At 38.3% G+C, this 14496-nt stretch overlaps 1 protein-coding gene across 20 annotated transcripts in view; it reads right to left on the bottom strand.

The window, feature by feature from the left end:
• Positions 1-14496, bottom strand: part of B3GALT1 (beta-1,3-galactosyltransferase 1) — a 629012-nt gene that overhangs the window by 248554 nt on the left and 365962 nt on the right. The gene's annotated exons all lie outside the window — the stretch shown is intronic.

The following is a 14496-nucleotide window of genomic DNA, read 5'->3' as shown; positions in this document are numbered from 1 at the left end:
TCACATTCAGAGATAATTTAGAAGTCAATAATTAGTTGTTACAGAAGATGGAGAAATTAAATGGGGGAAGGAAACAAAATCAGTCTCCAAAGATTAAAAAGACGAAAATTAATCACAAGCAAAGTACAGAGAAACTATATTTTGGAATGAATCATGCCATACCATTATAACACTAAAGCTCTCTTTTGACATGGAAAATAAAGAGTCTTAGAGGATTTTCCTTCTGATGTGAAAATATAAATCAGCCTGTGGGTTGGGTTGGTCTGAAGTTTAATATCCAATTTCTTTCTCTGACATTTAGCCTTTTTATATTTTTATTTTATTGATCAAATAATCACAGTATATAAGCACAGATATCTGCTTTGTACTACCCTGTTAAATACTGATGTTTAGTTAAATGTTTTAGCCTATTATGTGATATTTAGAAAACACTTCAAACAAAGGAGTTACTAAGCTGTTATAAAAGGATCAAACTGGTGAAAGTCAGAATGACTGTGGCCAGGTTGGCATTGCCTCAAAGGTTACCCATCCATTTTTATTTCTATGGCATTTTGTGGCCTTTCAACTTCCAGACTGGTCTGTACTTAAAAAAAATAAAAAGTACACGACTTGGATTTTAAGTTGTTTAAAATAAAAAGATGGACGGTTTTATACTTTTCTATTTTATTTGTACTTTAGTCTGCAGAACTCCAAAATTTTTCCAAAGTTCAAGGTACCTCCACGACAAGTTATTTATAGAAAAGAAAATAAAATCTATATTCCTCATGATGCATGTCTGAGATTTATTCTCCAATTAGGCTTGGCCCTCTGTTCCTTATGGAATGAAATTTGGCCCAAGGGAACGGTAAATACTTTATGCTGATAGAAAATCACTAGCTGGTTGATCAGTTGGGATTGACCAATCTTTAGATAGCTACTCAGTAATTTTTTAATGAAATAGGTAATTATAGGCTATTTCCTAGTAATAAATACTAAATGTTCCTCATCAACATTCTTCACACAGTTTAATGTAAATAGGACTTCACAAATGAAGCAAACAGGACTCTGTAAGAACAAATAAACTAAAAGAAATAGAAAAATACCTCCAGACACTTAACTAAGAGAGAAAAATTCTTCCAAATCCCTTACCCAACATGGCAAACCAAAGAGTGAAGCATACCTATTTAAAGCCACACTTGAAAAAGAGACTGGAACACAATATAATATGTGGATATAAAATGTAAGTTTACATTTTAGAGTTAGACTGACTTAGAGTCAAATTCCAGCTCTTATTTAATCATTGTTTGACCTTTGCAAGGTACTGAGCCTCAATCTTCTCCCAATAAAATGAAGATCATATCTAAGTCACAAGGTTGTTTGGACATTAAAATTATATGCAGGGCTTTCCTGGCGGTTCAGACAGTAAAGAATCTGCCTGCAATGCAGGAGACCCCAGTTCGGTCCCCGGGTTGGGAAGATCCCCTGGAGAAGAAAATGGCTAACCACTTTAAAATTCTTGCCTGGAGAATTCCATGGACAGAGGAGCCTGGTAGGCTACAGTCCCTGGGGTCTCACACAGTAGGACACGAATGCAAGACTTTCACTTTTCATAATTATATGTAAAATGTTAGCACAGTGCTGGCACGGAACACAAAAGAACTGGTGCTTTGTTTTCGTTTTACTTATAATTACGAGTGTTTAGTTGCAATTTCTTTTTTAGTTCTGCACTGTCCTGTCTTGTTTCTTGAGAAAAATCATAAGGAAGTATATGATAAAAAGATGAAGATCCAGTTTTTGCTTTTGAAGGGAAGGTAGGAAAGGTCAGGGGTCAAAGGTTAGAATTTCATTACTCCACCTTTTTAGCAAATCTAGGAGAAAAAACTTGGTGGTGAGCAAACAATTATCCTCTGCGTACCTGTCAACTCTGTTGCCAATTATTCTAGTGTTATTATTTTAGTGTGAGGTTTCACTTTTCTTGGAAAAAAACTCTAGCAATTATAGGTTTTAAAATTTTGTTTGGAGAGGTCTCTTTGTTTGAGGTATCCTTACCCCATTGCGTCTTGACATGTCCAAATTACACACATACTTCAGAATAAAGCTCAAATGATTATTCTGCATGAATACTTCCCAATACCCTTGTAGAGTATCTATTTTTACATTACTGGTGTTCTGACAGCAGTTAGTACTATCAGTGAAACACTGCTGTGTGTTATTGTTACTTGAGTGCATGTCTTATCTTCTCTAAAATGTTATGAGTGAGTAGACTTCATCCTCGTTGTTGTTGTTCAGATACTAGGTCATGTCCAACTTTTTGTGACCCCATGAAAAGCAGCATGCCAGGCTTTCCTGTCCTTTGCTATCTCCCATCATTAAATCAGTGATGCCATGCAACCATCTCATCCTCTGCTGCCACATTTTCCTCTTGTTCTCAATCTCTCCCAGCATCAGGGTCTTTTCTAATTAAGTCAGCTCTTCACCTCACATGGTCAAGGTATTGGAGCTTCAGCATCAGCTCTTCCAATGAATATTCAGAGTTGATTTCCCTTAGGATTGACTAGTTTGATCTCCTTGCTGTCCAAGGGATTCTCAAGAGTCTTCTCCAACATCACAGTTTGAAAGCATCAATTCTTTAATGCTCAGTCTTCTTTATGGTCCAACACTCACATCCGTACATGACTACTGGAAAAAACATAGCTTTGATTATATGGACCTTTGTCAGCAAAGAGATGTCTCTTAATGTGCTGTCTAGGTTTGTCATAGCTATTCTTCCAAGGGGCAAGAGTCTTAATTTTGTGTCTGTAGTCACTATCTGCATTGATTTTGGAGCCCAAGAAAATGAAATCTGACACTGTTTCCACATTTCAATTTGCCATGAACTGATAGGATCAGATGCCATGATCTTTGTTTTTTGAATGTTGAGTTTTAAGCCAACTTCTTCACTCTCCTCTTTCACCTTCATCAAGAGGCTCTTTAGTTCCTCTTCTCTGTCATTAAAGTAGTATCATCTGCACATCTGAGATTGTTGTTATTTCCCCCAGCAATCTTGATTCCAGCTTGGGATTCTTCCAGCCTGGCACTTCACATGCCTAATATAAACTTACTGTTACATAACAGTCATAAATTGGTATTTATGAATTTATGATCTATTAATCGCAAATAGCAATGCCAAAAATGTTCAAATTACCACACAATTGCACTCATCTCACACGTTAGCAAAGTAATGCTCAAAATTCTCCAAGCTAGGCTTCAATGGTACGTGAACCGTGAACTTCTAGATGTTCAAGCTGGATTTAGAAAAGGCAGAGGAACCAGACATCAAACTGCCAACATCTGCTGAATCATCGAAAAAGCAAGAGAGTTTCAGAAAAACATCTACTTCTGCTTTACTGACTGCTCCAAAGCCTTTGACTGTGTAGATCACAACAAACTGGAAAATTCTTCAAAAGATGGGAATACCAGACCACCTTACCTGCCTCCTAAGAAATCTGTATGCATGTCAAGAACTAAGAGTTAGAACTAGACATAGAACAACAGACTGGTTCCAAATCAGGAAAGGAGTATGTCAGGCTATATATCGTCATCCTGCTTATCTAACTTATATGAAGATTACATCATGTGAAATGATGGGCTGGATGAAGCACAAGCTGGAATCAAGACTGCTGGGAGAAATATCAATAACCCCAGATATGCAGATGACACCACCCTTATGGCAGAAAGAAAAGAAGAACTTAAGAGCCTCTTGATGAAAGTGAAAGTGGAGAATGAAAAAGTTGGCTTAAAGCTTAACATTCAGAAAACTAAGATCTGGCCCCATCACTTCATGGCAAATAGATGGGGAAACAGTGGAAACAGTGTCAGACTTTATTTTTCTGGGCTCCAAAATCACTGCAGATGGTGCCTGCAACCATGAAATTAAAAGATGCTTGCTTCTTAGCATATTAAAAAGTGGAGACATTAACTTTACCAACAAAGGCTCATCTAGTCAAAGCTATGATTTTTCCAGGAGTCATGTATGGATATGAGAGTTGGACTGTAAAGAAAGCTGAGCGCTGAAGATTTGATGCTTTTGAACTGTGGTGTTGGAGAAGATTCTTGAGAGTCCCTTGTACTGCAAGGAGATCCGACCAGTCTGTCCTAAAGGAAATTAGTCCTGAATATTCATTGGAAGGACTGATGCTGAAGATGAAACTCTAATACTCTGGCCACCTAATGCAAAGAACTGTCTCACTGGAAAAGACCCTGATGCTGGGAAAGATTGAGGGCAAGAGGAGACGGGGATGACAGAGGATGAGATGGTTGGATGGCATCACTGACTCAATGGACATGAATTTGAGTAAACTCCAGGAGTTGGTGATGGACAGGGAAGCCTGGTGTGCTGCAGTCCATGGGATTGCAAAGAGTCGGATGTGACTGAGCAACTGAACTGAACTGAACTGAATAAGAAATAACTTTGTATTTCCAAAACAAATAGCTACATATTTTTTCAATATAAGTAACGTTGTTTAAATATTAAAAATATATTTGGGAAGAATCAAAAGATATTATAGTCTTTGATTGCTTTATCTTGACTCCATTATTTTAGTTCATGCTCTACGGTCATATTATTTTTTAACTAATATAATGGATGGTGCATTATTTCATTTTGGATCAGAATAATACTGACTGCTCTAGATTCTATTAACGCTAGATACCTTAAAATGTCACCAGAACACTATTCTTGAACACCATGCCTTTGTATATTTTAGTGTTGAATGTTTAATTTAGCAAAAAAAAAAAAAAACAAAACCATTTAGTTCACTGAATCTGATACTGTCAATTTTAAAGATACATCTCTTTTCAGATATTAAAGTGTACAAATATGTGCATCTTACATCTATGAACTATAAAACAAAAAATGCTTAATAGTGGTCCATATTAGGATGCAAATTACAGAAGAGTCAAATCATGAAGCCCTAAACATAACAATAATAAATTATAGATAAAATTTCCTCTGTAGGTTTGGTTAATTAAATGTCTCAGCAGTGACATCACATACTCAGGCTTTTAGCATATTTCCCCAAGGCCTCAGCTTTTGTCCTCATGCTTGAGCTACTGTGGCTGTCAGACGGCCTGCCCAACTTCTGGCACCACTGGTTCATCTAGCCACACATTCAGAAACGTGTTGTCCGTCCCTGTCTCTTTCTATCAGCAGAAAACCTTTCTCAGAAGTTACCCCCGCACACTCCTCCTCATAGTTCTTTGGACAGAATTGAATAAAGAAGGTTAAGTTTCAAACCTCCAGGGCTGAAGATAGCATCCTCTTTTTTGAGAACCTGGACATGCGGAGAAGATGGCATGCATAGTTTTGAGATGGTTCTAACAATAATGGAGGGGTATCTATCTGTGTAGATACCAATGTATTCACTATAGTTTATTTATATATCTGCTTATGTAGGTATTTCTAAAGCCAATTGTTTGCTAAAGTAATATGTTTGCTTGAATTGTTTACCTTTATAACTTGAAGCTGTTGTATTTTATTTGAAATGAAAAGAGAGGTATCATGGGGGAAGGATAAATTAGGAATATGGGATTAACAGATACAAAATACTACACGTAAAACAGATAAGGAACAAGAATTTACTGTATAGTATAGGAAATCAGATCTAATATCTTATAATTACCTATAATGGAATTTCATCAGAAAAAAGTAATTGACTAAGTACCCCTAAAGTTAGTCCAATATTGTAAGTCAACTAAACTTCAATTTTTTTTAAAAAAAGGAAGTCTCATGATTTGTAGGAGAAAGACTCATCACTGACTACTTTCATCTTAGAAACTGCTCTGGTCAAGTAAATTAAATTTAAAAGTAAATTGATTTTTAATTTATAAAAATGTAAAAGACAGACACTATATAAATGTTACAATTGCAGCTAGCATTAACTAGTCTGCTTAATATGCCAATCCATTCACTATGGAAAGAAAATTCCCTTCAACTTGATGGTGAAAGGAGGTGAAACCTGGTTGAGGTTCTCTAGATGATGACAATGCAAAAATCTGTTTTTCTAGGCTGATTAATGTCAGTACTACAAATTGATGAAGAAGACATTTCCTCAGAGAAATGAGTTGATAGCCCTTGAAAGCCCATTAAATATATGACAAAGAATAAATTAATTAAGATCACACTAATTAAAAAATAATATCAACCATAGTCTGGATGATATGGTGAATATCAGTATCATTCTTTGAAAGATTTTTAAAAGAATCATATTTAAATACTAACTTAAGTATTTAGCTAAGTTATAAGCATACATATCATTAGTTGAAAACATAACAAATACTAATATATAGTGGAGACCTTCTTTTAGACAGAAGGGGTTGATAGAATGATGTACCTTGGGTATCTGCAGCAGAGAAACTGCCCCAGAGAAACCTTACTCTGGATCTTTACCGCCGGTCAGTCCTAGTCTCTCACATTTGTCTCCTCATAAGCCATATTCTCCGTATTCCCAGTACAGGCTGCTAGATCTCTCACATTTGCACTGAAATATTTCTATAGAACTTCCTACTTTTCCTTCTGTTCATTCTCCATATTCCATACTGCAGAACAGCAACTGTTTAAACTGATACAGTAGATTCATGATATTCATAGTAGTTCAGATCTATAAAGTTGCTGTGCTGTGTGCTGTACTCACTCACTCAGTCACATCCAACTCTTTGCAACCCCACGGACTATAACCCACCAGGCTTCTCTCTCCATGGAATTCTCCAGGCAATAACACTGGAGTGGGTTGCCATGCCCTCCTCCAGGGGATCTTCCCAACTCAGTGATCAAACCAGGTCTCCCGCATTGCTGGTGGATTCTTTACCGTCTGAGCCACCAGGCTACAAACAATGAATTAACAAATATGGAACAACTGCTCCTAGAGGACATATAGGGTTAGGTTCTTTCAATCCTCTGGTCAACTGATTGACACATGACCTTGTTTTGTGTGGGTTTCTGTTTCAGTTCAGTCACACAGTCACGTCCGACTCTTTGTGACCCCATGGACTGCAGCACACCAGGCTTCCCTATTCAACACCAACTCCCGGAGCTCACTCAAATTCATGTCTATCGAGTTGGTGATGCCATCCAACCATATCATCTCTGTTGTCCCCTTCTCCTGCCTTCAATATTTCCCAGCATCAGGGTCTTTTCTAATGAGTCAGTTCTTCTGTTTTGAGTCAGTCAGTGCTTCTATTTAAAGATCCCTTATTTAATATGTGTTGTTGGTTCATTACTACCAAATTCATGGTTACAGCACGATCATTTATACCTGAATGAAGCTTATCTAATACATGGATTTTCTCCACAAGACATATCACAGCTTTCTTGCACTTGGAAAACCCAGATAGCACTTTAGTACCTTGATTTAGGGGTCATTTTAAGCAGCAAAATCACAAATAAAAAGCATAAAAATGAACAAAACGTGGTTCTAAATACACTGTGAAAAAGATACTTGTTTACATTATGAGAGCTACAACAGGAAAGCAGCATCACCTTGTTTGACCTCAGCTGAGAACCTGTGTGTAGGGTAAATTGAATTTTTCACTATTCTGCACATTTCCGCTAATAACCATGAAGCTCCTCATATATTCATTTTGGGGTACAAATAAATGTTATTAGCAAGTAAGTGCAGAGAAGGCAGTGGCACCCCACTCCAGTACTCTTGCCTGGAAAATTCCATGGATGGAAGACCCTGGTAGGCTGCAGTCTATGGGGTCGCAAAGTGTTGGACACGACTGAGCGATTTCACTTTCACTTTTCACTTTCATGTATTGGAGAAGGAAATGGCAACCCACTCCAGTGTTCTCGCCTAGAAAATCCCAGGGACAGGGGAGCCTGGTGGGCTGACGTCTATGGGGTCACACAGAGTCGGACACGACTGAAGCTACTTAGCAGCAGCAGCAAGTAAGTGGATATGCAAATACAGAATCTGTGAATAATGAGTGACTATACTTTGAATCATGCAATGCCCTACTTCAAACTTTTAATGACTTCTCATTTGACTCAGAAAAAGAAAGAATCCCCAATCCTTACCACTATCTACAAGGACCTGACAGCTTGACCCCAGCCTCTGTCCAAGTCTTCTCCAGCCACTTCCTTCCTGCATACTGGAATTCAGCAACAGGGTTATTTAGCAGTCTTTGGACATCCCACTATTTCCCCAGCTGAGGCTCACACACACTTTTACATTTTACCTCCTCATTAGAAAGTTCTTCTTTTCTTCCTCTCCTCCTCATCCACACACACACATCCCTTTATCTCCTTCCACAATTTTTTCCTGTCCATCAGATCTCAGTTAACATCTCAAAAAGGATTTTTCTATCCATCCAATTTCAAGTAGGTCCCTCTGTTATTATCCCTTATAGCAGGGGTCACTAACCTCCAGGATCTAATGCCTAATGATCTGGGGTGGAGTGATGTAATAATAATAGAAATGAAATGTACAATGAATGTAATGTACTTGAATCATCCTGAAATCATTCCCCCACTTTTCGGTCTTCCAAGAAGATAAATTGTCTTCTACAAAACTGTTCCCTGGTGCCAAAAAGGTTGGAGACCACTACCTTATAACGTTCTCCTTGATCTTTTCATTAGCTTAGTACAATTAGTAGCTAGCAATCTATTAGCTTAATGCCCATCACTCTTTTTGGACTGCAAGTTCCCTGAAGGCAGCCTATTTGATGACCGGTATTCTTAACATCTGTGTGATCACTGAAATCCCTGAATAAATATTAATATTAGCTACCAACTGACTGACTTATTGAAATGAATAGTACTTTAAAGGATCAACTGTTTTTCACTACACACAAATTTGGCAATTGATGATGGTGGTGGGAAAAATTCACTTTTGTAAGACTTAAACCACTCACTGGGGCTTCCCTGGTACCTCAGCTGGCCAAGAATCCACCTGCAATGAAGGAGACTCCAGTTCAATTCCTGGGTTGGGAAGTTTCCCTGGAGAAGGGATAGGCTACCCACTCTAGTATTCCTGGGCTTCGCTAGTGGCACAGAGGGTAAAGAATCCACCTGCAATATGGGAGACCTGGGTTCGATCAATGGGGTGGGACGATCCCCTGGAGAAGGGAACGGCTACCCACTCCAGTATTCTTGCCTGGAGAATTCCATGGACAGAGGAGTCTGGTGGGCTATAGTTCATAGGTCGCAAAGAGTCAGACATGACGGAGTGACCAAGCATAGCACAGCACATACCATTCATCAAACCTAGACTTACTCCAGAATTTTGAGCTGGTGACATTCGTCTGCAATATATAACACTATGACACAACATACAACACGAAGCTAAATACTGTGGGCAGAAGCTTGCCATCACACAGGCAGCTAGCTCGCACTGCAACTGCACTGCTGTTATCAACAGTAAAGACCACGACTACTATAGCTGGGGAATAGGGTGCAGAGAACAGGATACAGTAAAAGTACCTGATATCAAATGCTTATTTTAAATGAAGACTTTCCTTCTCTACTTATCCAAAATGTTTTTCAGTCTCACACGCAAACTGAATCATTTAACAAATATTTACTGAGTATAATCCATCTCCAGACCCTGAGCTAAACATTGAGGATAGAATATATTATCAATAATTCACTAATATCACCATGCAATATCACAAGAAACAATGTTATTTCTGTATATTGGGATCTCTGCACATAAGCGTACATAGGACAATATCCACAGAGTACCTGGAAGATTCTACATTATCACTTAGCTGGAACCAGTTAATTAATATTACCTCTTAATTCGTCTCTTTATCCTTCAGGCTATACGTTCTCAACGATAGTGTCAGTAATTCAAAAGCACAGTGCAATGTACATGTGGGTTTACCTTAAAATATTTTCAAGGACAGAAATGTTCTTCTAAAACACAACTGTCATGATTAGGCACTCCACCGGATGTTCAATGATTGAAATAGTTCTGGTCCCTGCCCTCATGCAACTTAGTATCTAGTGTAAGGATAGAGGCAGCTATTAGACAATGATTATACATAAATACATAACTGCAAACTCTGGTAAGTGCTAGAGAGTAAAGTCAAAATTCTATGGGGGCAGTCAGTGGGGAGGGGATAGAGGAAAACAAAAATATTTCTGAATCAGAGTGGTACTTACGTGTGCGCGCTAAGTTGCTTCAATTGTGTCCAACTCTTTGTGACCCTATGGACCATAGTCCATCAGACTCCTCTCTCCATGGGATTCTCCAGGCAAGAATACTGGAGTGGATTGCCAGGCCCTCCTCCAGGGGACCTTGGTACCTGTGAGAATCATCAAAATCCAGGTGTGTTTTAAAGCCATGGGGGAGGGTACTTTCTCAGTAAATAAAGGTAGGACTCAACAGAACTAAGCCAAAAAATTCTCACCAGTACCCAAGGCATCCAAAACTGGACTGTAGTATTTCAACATCAATGGGTTTCTCTGGTGGCTCGGATGGTAAAGCATATGCCTGCAATACAGGAGACCCGGGTTTGATCTCTGGGTCAGGAAGATCTCTTGGAGAAGGGAATGGCAACCCACTCCAATAATCTTGCCTGGAGAATTCCATGGATGAAGGAGCCTGATGGGCTATAGTCCATGAGGTCACACACTGACTTTCATTCCAGTATCATTTTGCTCTAAAACTCTGAAAACCTACAGCACCTGAAGAGGAAGAAAAAAATCAGCCTGCTCATCCTTAAGCTGATTTTTTTGTTAAGACCAGATCCATTTCTAGAAAAATATCCTTAGAAAATAGTAATAATGGAGATTGGTGAACATTTGCATTGAGCCAGGTTTAGCACCAACACTTTATACGTATTACCTCATGTGGCTGCGCTATTTTGGTGAGATATTTTGACACACAGTGTCAGATTATACACCTTTGGGTCACTTTACCATTTGGAGAGGACTTTGAAGTTTAGAGAAGTAAGTTACCCCCAGGTCATAGCCAGTAAAGGGTACAGTTGAGACAAGAATCCATCCCCTGAAGATTCCACAACCCAGAGTTTTCAGTAATTTCAATAAATCACCTGAAAACTGAGATTTCCCTGCCATTTTCTTAAGGGGATATGTATACAGTATATATAGAATGTGTGTTTGTGTGTGTGTGTGTGTGTGTGTGTGTGTGTGTGTAAGAGAGACAGAAAGAGAAGGAGAGCATGCTGAATTACAGCTATCAACATGTCATCAAGTGCTATGAAACTGAGGTTTCAATATAAAGCATTAAAAGGAATCACACTTAAAAAGCTACAGTTCAGTAGCTTGGGGTAAAGAATTTAAACAAAATCGCAATGCTGAAAACCCAAAAATTAGATCTAAAAGATATTATTCTAAAATTAATTCTAGAGAGGGGGTATCTATCTATGTAAGGTTTTTTTGACACAGATACAAGTGTCTCAAGTTTACATAAAATTTTATTTTTTCCTGACATTAAACAATAAATAATTAAAATATAAGTGTATTTCTACTAGCTTTGAAGTTAGAGCCTACTATATTTGAAATCATTACGGGATCATTTATTATAATGCAAAGCGCAAAGAAATTTTTTATCTGAATCTCTGAAGCATTTTAACACTAATGCCGTAAAAACAATTTTACTTATTCAATTTTTAGTAGTGAAAAGAAGCAATGAATTCTAAGCCAATACTGGGGAAGGAGGACAAAAGAAGGACATTAGGCTATTAGGGACATTATGAGTTTAATCCTCACATGCTGATGAAGGAAAAGGGAAGAAATGAAAAGTACCCTACTGGTTTAGAGCTTGAGAGTGGTAATAGAGTTTTAAAGCCAAATTCTATAAAACATTTATTGTCCCCCCTTTTGCCCTTCCATTCATTTGTCCTTCTACCTCTATCCCATGATTAGACTCTGTAAAATTTGTGGACTTCTAATTGTCATGTTATAAAAATTTGAATGCATAAAAGTTTTGTCATTTATTAAAGACTTTTTTCCCTGTGTACTTTAATTTAAATATATTAACTATTTTAAGAATCTCAGTTGGTTTTCCATCGGTGTATTATACTCTTAAGCTGTACATGAGTAATAATACCCAAGTAACACTGAATACATCTAGGGACTGGATACTGGTCTAAATACTACCATTCTCTCCTGAAAAGAACAAAGAACCTTGAAAAAAGGCTGATTTCAGAAAGGGGGTTGGAAGAGGAAGTGTTCAAAGAATGATTAGGACATATAGAAAGGACATAAAAGCCAACATGAAAAAGATGATGCTGTGAAAGTGCTGCACTCAATATGTCAGCAAATTTGGAAAACTCAGCAGTGGCCACAGGACTGGAAAAGGTCAGTTTTCATTCCAATCCCAAAGAAAGGCAATGCCAAAGAATGCTCAAACTACCGCACAATTGCACTCATCTCACACGCTAGTAAAGTAATGCTCAAAATTCTCCAAGCCAGGCTTCAGCAATATGTGAACCGTGAACTTCCTGATGTTCAAGCTGGTTTTAGAAAAGGCAGAGGAACCAGAGATCAAATTGCCAACATCCGCTGGATCATAGAAAAAGCCAGAGAGTTCCAGAAAAACATCTATTTCTGCTTTATTGACCATGCCAAAGCCTTTGACTGTGTGGATCACAATAAACCGTGGGAAATTCTGAAAGAGATGGGAATACCAGACCACCTGATCTGCCTCTTGAGAAATTTGTATGCAGGTCAGGAAGCAACAGTTAGAACTGGACATGGAACAACAGACTGGTTGCAAATAGGAAAAGGAGTTCGTCAAGGCTGTATATTGCCACCCTGTTTATTTAACTTATATGCAGAGTACATCATGAGAAACGCTGGGCTGGAAGAAACACAAGCTGGAATCAAGATTGCCGGGAGAAATAGCAATAACCTCAGATATGCAGATGACACCACCCTTATGGCAGAAAGTGAAGAGGAACTCAAAAGCCTCTTGATGAAAGTGAAAGTGGAGAGTCAAAAGTTGGCTTAAAGCTCAACATTCAGAAAACGAAGATCATGGCATCCGGTCCCATCACTTCATGGGAAATAGGTGGGGAAACAGTGGAAACAGTGTCAGACTTTATTTTTCTGGGCTCCAAAATCACTGCAGATGGTGACTGTAGCCATGAAATAAAAGACGCTTACTCCTTGGAAGGAAAGTTATGACCAACCTAGATAGCATGTTCAAAAGCAGAGACATTACTTTGCTAACAAAGGTTCGTCTAGTGAAGGCTATGGTTTTTCCTGTGGTCATGTATGGATGTGAGAATTGGACTGTGAAGAAGGCTGACCACCGAAGAATTGATTCTTTTGAACTGTGGTGTTGGAGAAGACTCTTGAGAGTCCCTTGGACTGCAAGGAGATCCAACCAGTCCATTCTGAAGGAGATCAGCCCTGGGATTTCTTTGCAAGGAATGATGCTAAAGCTGAAACTCCAGTACTTTGGCCACCTCATGTGAAGAGTTGACTCATTGGAAAAGACTCTGAAGCTGGGAGGGATTGGGGGCAGGAGGAGAAGAGGATGACAGAGGATGAGATGGCTGGATGGCATCACTGACTCGATGGACGTGAGTCTGGGTGAACTCCGGGAGTTGGTGATGGACAGGGAGACCTGGCGTGCTGTGATTCATGGGGTCGCAAAGAGTCGGACACGACTTAGCGACTGATCTGATCTGATCTGATCTGATTATAGTAATAGCTTCAAGCAAAGGCAGAGGGTATTGCAATGAGAAACAGAATATTTACATAGTGTCAAAGCAGCTCCCCATAAGATGTTTATTAATTACAAAGGGGAAAGAAAGTAACTTTAGAGTCGAGAAATCTGGCATGACACCGCCTTCATTAAAGATCAACATTAACATCAACCATAAAGGAAAAAGTTGACACAATTTGCTTCCTGAAGCACCGAGAATGCTCACCTTGAATCTAATCATGAGTAACAAAGCAAACCAAATTGAGAGGGATTCTACAAAGGACCCATATGCTTCAAAAACACAAGCCATAAGGAAGCACTCTGGTGAAAAGAAGATTAAAAAGACATGACAACCAAATACACGTGATTCTGCAGTGCTTAGAACAGAAAACTTTCTTTTGTTACGAAGGAACGTACAATACTGGTGAAATTTTAAAAAGATCTGTAGGTTAGAGAATGATGCTGTACCACTGTTATTTTTCTGATTTTGATAATTTTTTGTGTGTTTTACATTATGTAAGACAATGTCCATGTTTTAGGAAATACATGCCGGAGTATTTTGAAAATGGAGTATCATGCCTATAACTTACTTGCAAAAGGCTCAGAAAAGTTTATATATGCACACATATACATGCATAAAGCAAAGCGTAAGATAAAATGTTAATATTTTGGTATTATACATGAAAATTCCTTGTGCTACTTTGCAATCTTCCTACGAGTTTCAATTTTAAAAATTTATAAATATAGTGTAGTCCAATACACTTTTGGAAATTTTGTGTTAGAGAAAATTATGGAAGCATTAACTATGAGGAATCTGAAAAGGTGGAACAGAGGTTCAAAGAAGAGTTTTTCATGG

Source organism: Bos grunniens, chromosome 2, assembly GCF_055505025.1.
Source record: "Bos grunniens cultivar Pamir isolate PY7600 chromosome 2, Bosgru_T2T1.0, whole genome shotgun sequence".
Classification (NCBI taxonomy): Eukaryota; Metazoa; Chordata; class Mammalia; order Artiodactyla; family Bovidae; genus Bos; species Bos grunniens.
Note: the sequence above shows the minus strand (reverse complement) of the source record. Positions and strands in the feature narration are given on the sequence as shown.